Raw genomic sequence first — 10054 nt, forward strand, 5'->3', positions numbered from 1 at the left:
GTGAAACTGCTATCCCAGCACACCGGTATAAACTCGGTTTATGCAAAGTCAATATTTTCCAAACGGGAGTTTAACTTTAGACTGATTCAACAAAGCCTGCCTAGAAAAAGCTACTTAATTTCTCTGGGAACTGTTGGGCTCCCTGGGAATCTATAAATGTACTTATTTGGAGCACAAGAATGTGGCAGCCTGCATGGAGATGCTGAAACTCCTTAGTAAGCACTGGCTGGGGCTGATGCGGGCAAGCAGGGACCCGTGGGGACACACAGACATGGCCCACCACTGCAGTATCACGCCTCGGCGAGCAGCTACCCCGTTCAGCATTTGGGAGGTAGCTCACACAGAGCCAGCCTCGGTGGCTGCTCAAATCCCTCACATCGTCTCTGGCCCTTCAGCAGATCTGCTGTGCTCTCTCCTGTCCCCAGCAGGAATTCTCTGCTGCCTTCAGTCACTTAAGCATTCCCCTGGGACTTAAAGAAGAGAGGCTCTATTGGCTTTCAATCCTGGGTAATTTTCACCAGGTATAATTACAGCCTGACTTCTCTCCATTCACCCAGAAATTTCGCTTTGGAATTGTCTGTCACCACTTCCTACTAGAAAAACCATTTCACTTCACTTGTGGTGATTGCACTTCAGGAGTGAGTAAAGTGATCTCTAAATGCAGCTTGAAAATGCTTTCAGCTGAGGGTTACTCTGGCTTTTTTATTTTTTCCAGGGAGAATGTAGTCAAAGTGTTAGTCAACAGAGGAGATAGAAATTGAAGCTTTATGTGTACACATTGGAGAGGAGTCCGCCTGACACTTTGAACGCTGACCTTTCCTCCAGCGAGGTAAATTCAGTTACAAGAACTGCACTGATTTCATTGCAGAACCACTGGGAGCACTCTAAATCCATAAAATAAATTAGCATAAACACAAAGCATACGTGATAGGTATATTTCAAGTTATCTCTGTGCAATATTAATATGTTGTTTATCCAAGCTGTGAGTGAAGGCTCACAAATCAGGGATAAGTGTTTTTATCTACATATGACTTGTGATAGTAGAAGAATAAGCATTGCTGCGTACTCCTAGGAGGGTGCCTCTTTGCAGAAGACTTAGTAAAAGAAGAAATTCTACACCCTGTCCATCATTGACATTAGTTCAGATCCTATTACATAAGCTTCATGGAAACATATTTTCTCTATTTCTATCATCTGCAGTTGCAATAGTTTTGGATTTAATGTTACAAATAATGGGTATGAATAAAAAAAAAATCAAACAAATGACAATGTCTGCAAGTAACTTGGTAGGCCACTGTTGTAATTATCTCTTAATAAGAAATTGCATAAAGGAGGATTTTAGCTTTAAGCTCTTAAAACATATTTGTTGATTCTTAAGTCTACTTTCTGGCAAGGCTTGCATTTTAATTGCTGTCACCAGGTGAAAGTCTAACTAATGCAATATGTAACTAAGTTATTGTGTGATTAATTTTTCTTATAATTCATTTAGGAAGCCTGTTATTGATACTAGTTACCAGGATAATGGCTGAGATTGTTACAAATACTTGTACTAGTCATTAAATAATTCATAATCAAGTTAATAAATTATGGTATTTTATCTCTTCTAGTGACATTAGTAATGGATTCTGTGGGAATATTAACCAACAAAACTGGACATTTAGTAGGCCTATTCAGGACTGGTTAAATCAAATATGAGATGTCAGCTTTTGGATTAATTTCTCACAGGGAACAGAAAGTGTCTCCTTCCTGAACCTCAGCCCATGATTGTGATCAATGGCAATTTTGGAGTTAATGGAGAGATTTCCATGTGTGTACTGCAGGTAACTCCTGTCCACACTATTAAAGCCTCCTGGGGAGAGGGGGAGCACGAAGAGCTGGTGTCAGCTAATAATTAATAGCAATGCTTGTGATGTTCTGCATGTGACCTGTACGGGCAGGCACAGAACACTGGCCAATCAGCCTTGGGCTGAGCAGACCTGTCAGGCTCCCATCAGACAGCAGGTGAATATTGAACTGCGCCTTTTAGCCCAGCACAGTTCACACTGCAGATCCTCGGCTTGCCCTCTGGCTTGGTGAGGTACCGGACCTGCTGGATAGAAAATCTTCCTTATTGCAAGTTTCTTAATGATCAGACAAGTTTTAACAGTAAAGCAGAGCTGATGATGATGGAAAGAAGTCCACCCTGCTTCAAATACTGGACTTTAAGAAGAAGGGAGAAAATCCCTCTGCTTCAATGCTTTTACCCACTGATCCAAAATTGCCAAGTACATTTAATTGTATGTTTTTTCCTAGGAAATGAAATAACTGAGCTGAAGTCCTCACTTCATATCAACTGTGGGAAGGGAGTGGAATTTTTGCCACCATTGAATAAATCAGTGTACTTACCTATAGTGATACAGTCCACCCTAAAAGTCTCAGAGGTGGAGAACTGTCTTTTTTTTTTATTTTATTTTATTTTAATTTTTTTAATGCAGCCTGGGATAGTAGCCAGAACATTGCTGGAGTGGCTCCTGCAGGTGGGACAGGTGTCCAGCCCTTGTTTGAGAGCCCCATGGCAGCCTGACAGGAGCCTGATCGCGGCAGGCTTGCATGTACCATTGGCTGGATGAGATGTTCCAAGGACAGGGATGTAGAACGTAGGTCTGCGTCAGCCTGTGTTGATCCCTTTGAATTAAAGAATGTTAACCCCCTCAGAGAAGGAGTGGTTATGCTTGCCCAGATGAGCTCTTTGTGTGTGGTAACTCAGCTGGCAACAGACAGGTTAATGATAAAACCAAACAGGTGACAATCCTAATATCCCAATAAAACCCACTGAGGATTCCACTCCCCACAGCCCTTTCCCAAAAGCAGCATCAGTTCTCCCTGCTGTTCAGCACTGTGTTGAAAGGGGGAAGGAAGAGAGGAGTGATGCAGGAAGGTCAATAAAAACTTATTTCATAGAGGAGTGTTGCAGCCTGGCATTTGATTTTGACATTAAGTTTAGGTATAGCACATAGCATTTCTTTATGTTACCTGTACGGTCTAATAGAATAGGTAAACACAGTTTTGCACAGGCTGCTTTTATGACAGGGAAATGCAAGCTAGTTTTGTTATGTCATAACTGAGTTTTCATTACAGTAATTTAATGCGTGTACCTGCTGTCCTCTCTCTTTCAGTCTTGTACACCCCTTTTTTTGTATACGTGTCAGGTGTTTTCACCCCAGTGTTTTTGGAGGAGTCAGAGAAAGAGTGCAACTCGGGAAAATATTTCACAACTGTGTTTTTATTTACCTTCTTTTTCTCCTGACGTGTACTAAAGTAATGAGCTCTCAGATCTCTCAGGCTAACCTTAATTAAAAAGCTGTGAAAATTATTTAGATTATGCAAAATGTCCCATGCCTGTTGTGTCTTGAATAAAGCAGTTTATACTAAATTCCATCTGAATGTATCTGGCCTGAAATCAGTGTTTCAGTTACGCTGCTGAAGTCCAGGCTTCAGCTGACCAAGTCTGCTGTGGTGAAGGGCACTCAACAGGTAGGTAGCCTTTGAGTCACAGCCTTTCTGAGGACAAAGACCAAGACATTTGCTGCCTCTTTCTTGCTGAAGATGAGCAAGCCCATTCTGACTGCCCAGCAGGACTCACGATTGGCAAGACAGTGGGAACAGCTCTTGGTCCAACCCAAGTGATTGCAAGTGGTCCAGGCTAATGTAGAGGAGAGTTGATTCCATTTCATTTATAAAGCTTTTGTCTTTGAACTCTCTAATTAAAAGGATTGAATCTATCCACACAAGGGCAGACACACGTTAACATTTCAGAAGGCAATTAAGGGAGCTATCAGGAGGAAGATATTTAAACAGTAACATTTGGAGGTAAGGTATCATTGGAACAATGGTTCTGCTAAATATTAAGACTTATTTCTCCAGGAGTAAGAGATAATTAGACCGGCACATACACACTACCTAGTGCACAGAGAAAGCTGATTAGCTGATTGCCAGCCTGTTAACAGAATCAATGTTATCTTACTCATACATTTGCTGTTTGATTAACATTCGGGGGAAGAAAATGGAAACGATATCATAAAAACCTCAGTTTGCACTCAGGTATAGCAACTTCTAAGCCATAAAATCTGTATGTATCAGCCATCCATGCTAAACAAGTCTTGTCAGTGCTCCTCAGGAGCCAAATGCTTTGGGTTTTTCTCACTGCTATAAATGTTCAGAGAAAACATCATTACATCTAGCAATTTGTGTTGTCATTTATTACGCTGAACCTGATGGATTGTTCAGCACAGTCATAGCTTGTTTGGACACATTTGGTGTTACTTGTCACATGGTCTTTGGCTTCCTAAGCAAAATCAACAAATTAGCATTTAAAATTTTAACATTGCAATAGAGACATTAGTGTTCCTATCTCTAAGGAGTTTCCTAATGGAGTCAGCTCCACAGAACACAAGAAGCTGGTGGGGAAGGCTAGGACATGGATTTAGGTGGTGTTAGGTAACAAGTTTTGCATATGTATCCATCCTACGGTAAAGCAAAGCTTGCTCTTCAGTGAGAAAAGGGGTTTTATTTAACATTTAGCATGGGGCAAGAGTATGCGTGTGCGTAGTTGCCACAGAGAAGTAGTTAATACGCTATAAATCCACAGCCTAATTTCACTTCACGGTAGCTGACAGATACCACATTCAATGGGCAAAACTGAACATCATGATGGCTCATATGCATAAACTTACCCTCTGGGTAGAATTCACCTTGCACAGGAACCAGTGAATTCCACTGAGTTTGTCTCTTCACATCTGATGAGCAGTGTTAGCACCTGCTGGACCTCCTTATTTTCTTCATTGCTGGTAGGGGAACCAATTCCGCAGGCTGTGCTGTGCCCACTGGGGTGATGCGCTGCAGCCGGGTGGGTGCTCAGGGCAGCAGAGCTGGAGCAAGCTGCTGCAGAGCCCATACAGGAGCTGTTGCTCTATGAGCAACATGTTGTGAGGATGGCTGGGGCAGGGACAATGTGGGAGAAGACAGTGTAACAGCATCAGCTTTGGCATTTTGGCTGGGAGAAGTAGCAGCGTGGTTTTGGAGAATTTTCCCTGATGAACCTGCCAGCTGTGCACTGGTTCATTTTACAAAGTGGATCTGTTGTGAATGCAGCTCACCCAGGAGAAAACAGCCCTGGAGGCTCCACTTGAGGTACAAACCAGCCCCTGACAGAGAAATAAGGGTCCAGACACATGACAAGTATCACATGCAAGCCTGTCAGGTCCGGCGCTCCTATGGCTCTGCGACACTGGCTAATGAAGACACGGCCAGTGAAAGCCAGGCACAGTGTCTGTAACAATTGGCTTTAGAACAGTTTTTATGTGTGGAGAGTGAAATGGCAGAGAAAGAGGGCAGAATTTCAGAGGAGGGCTCAGCCGGCAGGGACATTGTAGAGCGAGGACCTTGGTTAAAGGGGAGTGGAGCAGAAATAAATGACCAACCTGCCCGAGAAAGGACAAGCACTGGCTGCGTGGCCTTGGGCTGCGACTGCCTTCCCAGAGGATGACCATAGGCTTTGGCAGCTCTGGGCCCTGACTCACTTTCTGCTCATCACCTGTGCTCTTGAAGAAGCCAAAAGGTCAAGTGATCTCTGCCGTGCATCATATAAACAAGGCAGCAGATTTGTGTGCTTTCATTTCTCGCCGGGTAACGTTTTGGACAGCAGAAACAAAGAAGCGGGCAACCCTGCTGAAGAGAAGTTGTGTTGTGATGACTGAAGAGTCGAGGCTGCTCGGTGCTCACCCAGGAGCCCCCCAAGGAGGGGCAGCTCCCAGCCCAGGCCGGCAACGCTGCAGCACAAAGGCTGTGGGCTGCCCGGCTTCTTGGCCAGAGCTGCCCTTGTGTTACTGAGCTCTGACAGCAGCTCCCAAGTGTTCCTGCTGCCCAAGCACTAGGCAGTGACATACAATAAATTAGCAAGTCAACCCATCAGAAGTCTCCTGCCTTGATTTTGCATATGAAACCTGTCATCAAGTATCTTGCAATTTACTGTCAGCACAAACAAGAAACATTTAAAAAAAACCCTAGTGATTTACAGATCTTAATTCACTACGCTAGTTACAAAACTTAATTATACAACTTAAAACTTGCAGAAATTAGATAATCTCTTATGGATTTTGGTTTCAATGCTTAGGGTAAAAATCAAAAAGCAAATTTCTCCTTGCAGTGAAAATGACATTTCTATTTTAATATGTATTTGCTGAGGAAGTCAGTAGAATATAAAATCATAAAGTTTTAATTATAACTGTGTAATGCCCAGGGCCAGAACCTCCAGAGGAGATATTTGGTCTGCTGGGAAAAAGAAGAGGATGCCTGAGGAGGACATTTCATTTGCCAGCACACATCTCCTCCAGTGTTTCCCAGAGATTCAGTGTAACATAAGCCTGAATTTAGATGGTAAATGGGAAAACAAGGAAAATAAATAGCTTATGCTTTATAGCCAAATGTCTCTTTCCAAGACTTTGCTCTTGGATCTGCCCTTGGTTTCTGTCCTGTGGTTACTTTAATAAGTCCTTTTTGCTGAAACAAAAGGACTTATGGCAGGAGACCAGGCCTCCCCAGCCCTTGAGTAGAAACTGATGATTTAAAGCAAATTAGGTAGTTGCAGGCCAAGTCAGCAACTCCTATAAGTAAAGACAGGCGTGCAGAGAAAGACTTTGCTGCTGTGGGACATTCTGACAAATCTGTGGGAAAAAGACTTAAGCAGACTTTTGCAAAGATCCTAGAATATAGAGGGAAAAAATACATATCTGCATATATATTTTATTGCTGGCTTTTCCCAGGTTGATGCTCTCCTTCCACAAATCTTTTCCTTGTTTTCATGTGGTCTGAGGGGAGGTTCCAGGGGAGCAGGCAGGCTGCTGGGGCACCTGGAGTCAAGGGTCTGCGCGACAGCAGAGACCTCAGGTGTGCTGAGAGCCGTCCCTTTTACGGCCACCACCTGCCATATATGCTGTCCCAGCTCTCTCAGCTTTCCCTCATAGGAGAGTTGCTCCAGTCCCTCCATCATCTCTATGGCCCTTCACTCAATGCCCGTTTTCCAGGTGTTTACAATATTCTCTGCCACTGCCTTGGAGTCATTCTCATTGTATTTAAAGCCTCTCATAGAAGCTCCTTTGACTCTTCTGCTGCTCTTGTTGTCATCTGAAGCATGTCTTTGCTGTGCTGGGATACCTGGTTCCTCAGGCTCTCAGCTCTGTTGTTTTGGACTATTTCTTCCTTATGTTTAATATTTACCTACTCTCTTGTAGTTTAAAGCCATTACCCCATGCCCTGTCACTACATGGCCTATTAAAAATGCTGTTTCCATCTTTCTTATAAGCCTCCTTTAAGTGCTGAAAGGCCACAATAAGGTCTCCCTGGAGCCTTCTCTTCTCCAGGCTATTCATTTCTTCAATACTTCTAGTCACTCCTTTACATTGTTTAGGTCCTTCCAGCAACAGGATAAATCTGTCAGTGTGAACTCCGCGGGGCTGTACACAGAGGACAAATAGTACTGGGTTTTCTTAGCCCCCATTGTGGCACCTCCTTTTTCCAAGTCTGCACCGACAAACACATCCATCACTTCGCAATAGAAGTTCCTGAACTGCTCTCAGAAGCTCTTTTTCTCAGCAACAAAATGCACCCAACTGTCTCCTCTGCTGTGCGCCCCAGGGTCTGGGCACAGGCTTGTTGTCCCAGAGCAACAACTGCAGTAAGCTGCCATGGCTTGATTGACACAGGATAAAAGCTCTGAGAGCAAACCCGGTATAATCTTTTTATTTACAGGCAGGCACCTGGGATGGCATGGGGTGGTTTTCTGTCTCATTTCATGCAAGACATCAGATTTTGCTTGCGAATCATGTATTCCTCTTCCAGGGATTTATTGTATTGCCTGCACTCCCTGGCTGTGCTTTTGGAAAGCTAGACTGGTGAATGCTATGAGCCCTGAGATTATAAAGCAAAATTATTTCTAGTCAACCAGAAGAGTTAGTAAACTTCTTTGCTCTCAAGCCCAGCAGGAGGACAAACAAGTTCTTTCAGCTGAAGCTGGCTCTGACTCTGGGCAAGTTCATCCTGTGAACAAATAGCAAGCCAATAAAGCATTAAGTCAGAAGCATCAATAACCACTGAGGACAACAGGACTGCTGAACAAGCATTTCCATGAATGTGACCTGCAGAGCCCTGAGGTCCTCACTGGTGTGGCAGAGTAATTCATAATTTTTAATGTTTGTACAATATTGCAAAACAGCTAAGAAATGCTTTAAAACTGTTCAGAGAATAGCAAAAGCTGAAAAATTGTTGCATGTAAACAATGCACACAGAATGTTTTCCCATTAGTTAGTCTGTTTACAGACAGAATGGAATATTCCTCATTGAAAGCCAGAAAATATTGGAAGGTGTCTAAAAATAATTGTCCTGTTTAAAACTCCTGGTGTTCTCCGTGGCTTATATTTTAGCAGAAGATTTTAATGGGAAACAACACCATTGTTTCTTTAAAGCAAAGCATCAAGCATTCCTTGATCAACATTCCACAATGTTACTTGTAGAATTAAAAAAAAAAAAGGTGTTTTCAGCTAGGAGAAGAATTCGGAGAGCTTTCTTTCAGCACCCAAATCCATCCTCACTTGCTTACACTGGCAGGTAGGGCAGTGTCCTACCTGTGGCATATTATCAGCTCTAGATTAGATAGTTTAGACACAGCCTAAGTAGCTTTGGACAAACTGTTTCACTCTCCTGTGTTTCAGTGTCTGCATCCATAAGCTGGGGAGAACAATTATGAGCTCTTATAGAGCTTCCTGAACCCTCTGACTGAAAGGTTAAAGCTGGGATTTCACTACTTCTATTAATACTCTTCTATGACTGATATGAGGGGAAGAATTTTCCCCTAGGCAGCCCTAAGTCAAGTGTGTTTCAGGCTGCCCTCGGTTTCCCAGCATAGAGATAAATTCTGTCCCATGTTTTGGTGCCAAAGAGTCATAGGAAGCACTGCACAGAAAAGGGATCCCAAGATCAGGGCCTCACTCACTGTCAATATAAAAATATAAATTACCCAGCACACCTAACTCTGCAAGGGACAGAGCATCCCCACCAGCATCAGCAAATCCCAATGGAGTCAGAGAGATGCATAACATGTTGCTGGGTTGGGTCTAATGCATGATAATGGGAAATGAAGAGAAAATAAATGACTTAGTATAACTTATTTACAAAGCAAAGTAGAGAAGATTAAGATTTCTATGCAACAGAGATATGTTTACATGTATATATAGAATTTGTAGGTATACAGTTGGTATCTGTATAAATCTATGTGTGTATGTGTAGTCAGTACAGCTAAATGTTAGTAACATCAATACTAAAAAGCATTATTGCACTAAAAATGTCCCAAGAGAAGCACTTATCCAGCTGGCTGTGAGACAGAAATGGCTGATCTCCTGCTGGGTTTGGACAGCCTAAATACAGCTTGAAAGATCATTTTGACACACTTGTCTCTCCTGTTTTGTTGTCAAACGTACTCTGAATAAGAGCACCCTGAAGAAAGGGGTTTCTGTGCTCACAATATGTGGTCCTTGTCCTGGTGAAGTAAATGGCAAAGCAGCCTTGGAGAATGTGAGTCATCTGATCTGCCAGGCTGAAACCATTAGGCAAAGACTAGACAGATGGAGATGCTAATGTGAGTCAGACTAAAGAGACATTTAAAAATGAGGCTGTGTCTCATCTTACTCATCTTCAGTCTTCCAGTTTAGGCAAGTTTCTCTCAGTGAGTAGGGCACTAACATTTTTCTTTCAGTTCAGCAAGGCAGCATTTGTAGTGGGGCACGTGGCTCACCTCTGAAGTCTCGATGCCTTCAGGTGACTCTGGATGGATGGCAGTTACCATCAGGCTGGGCAGGAACCTTGCTTGCAGTCCTGTCACGAGTGAAGCTCCACTCCACGGCTGCAGAGGGCTTCCTCCTGCACCTGGGGGGGAATGAGGCCCTGACTACACAGGCGCAGATTTGTTATTTAGAAAGTCGCACCAGTTTATCAGTCACACAGCCAGTGGTACTGAACACCTTGC

This window comes from Columba livia, chromosome 1, assembly GCF_036013475.1.
Source record: "Columba livia isolate bColLiv1 breed racing homer chromosome 1, bColLiv1.pat.W.v2, whole genome shotgun sequence".
Taxonomy (NCBI): Eukaryota; Metazoa; Chordata; class Aves; order Columbiformes; family Columbidae; genus Columba; species Columba livia.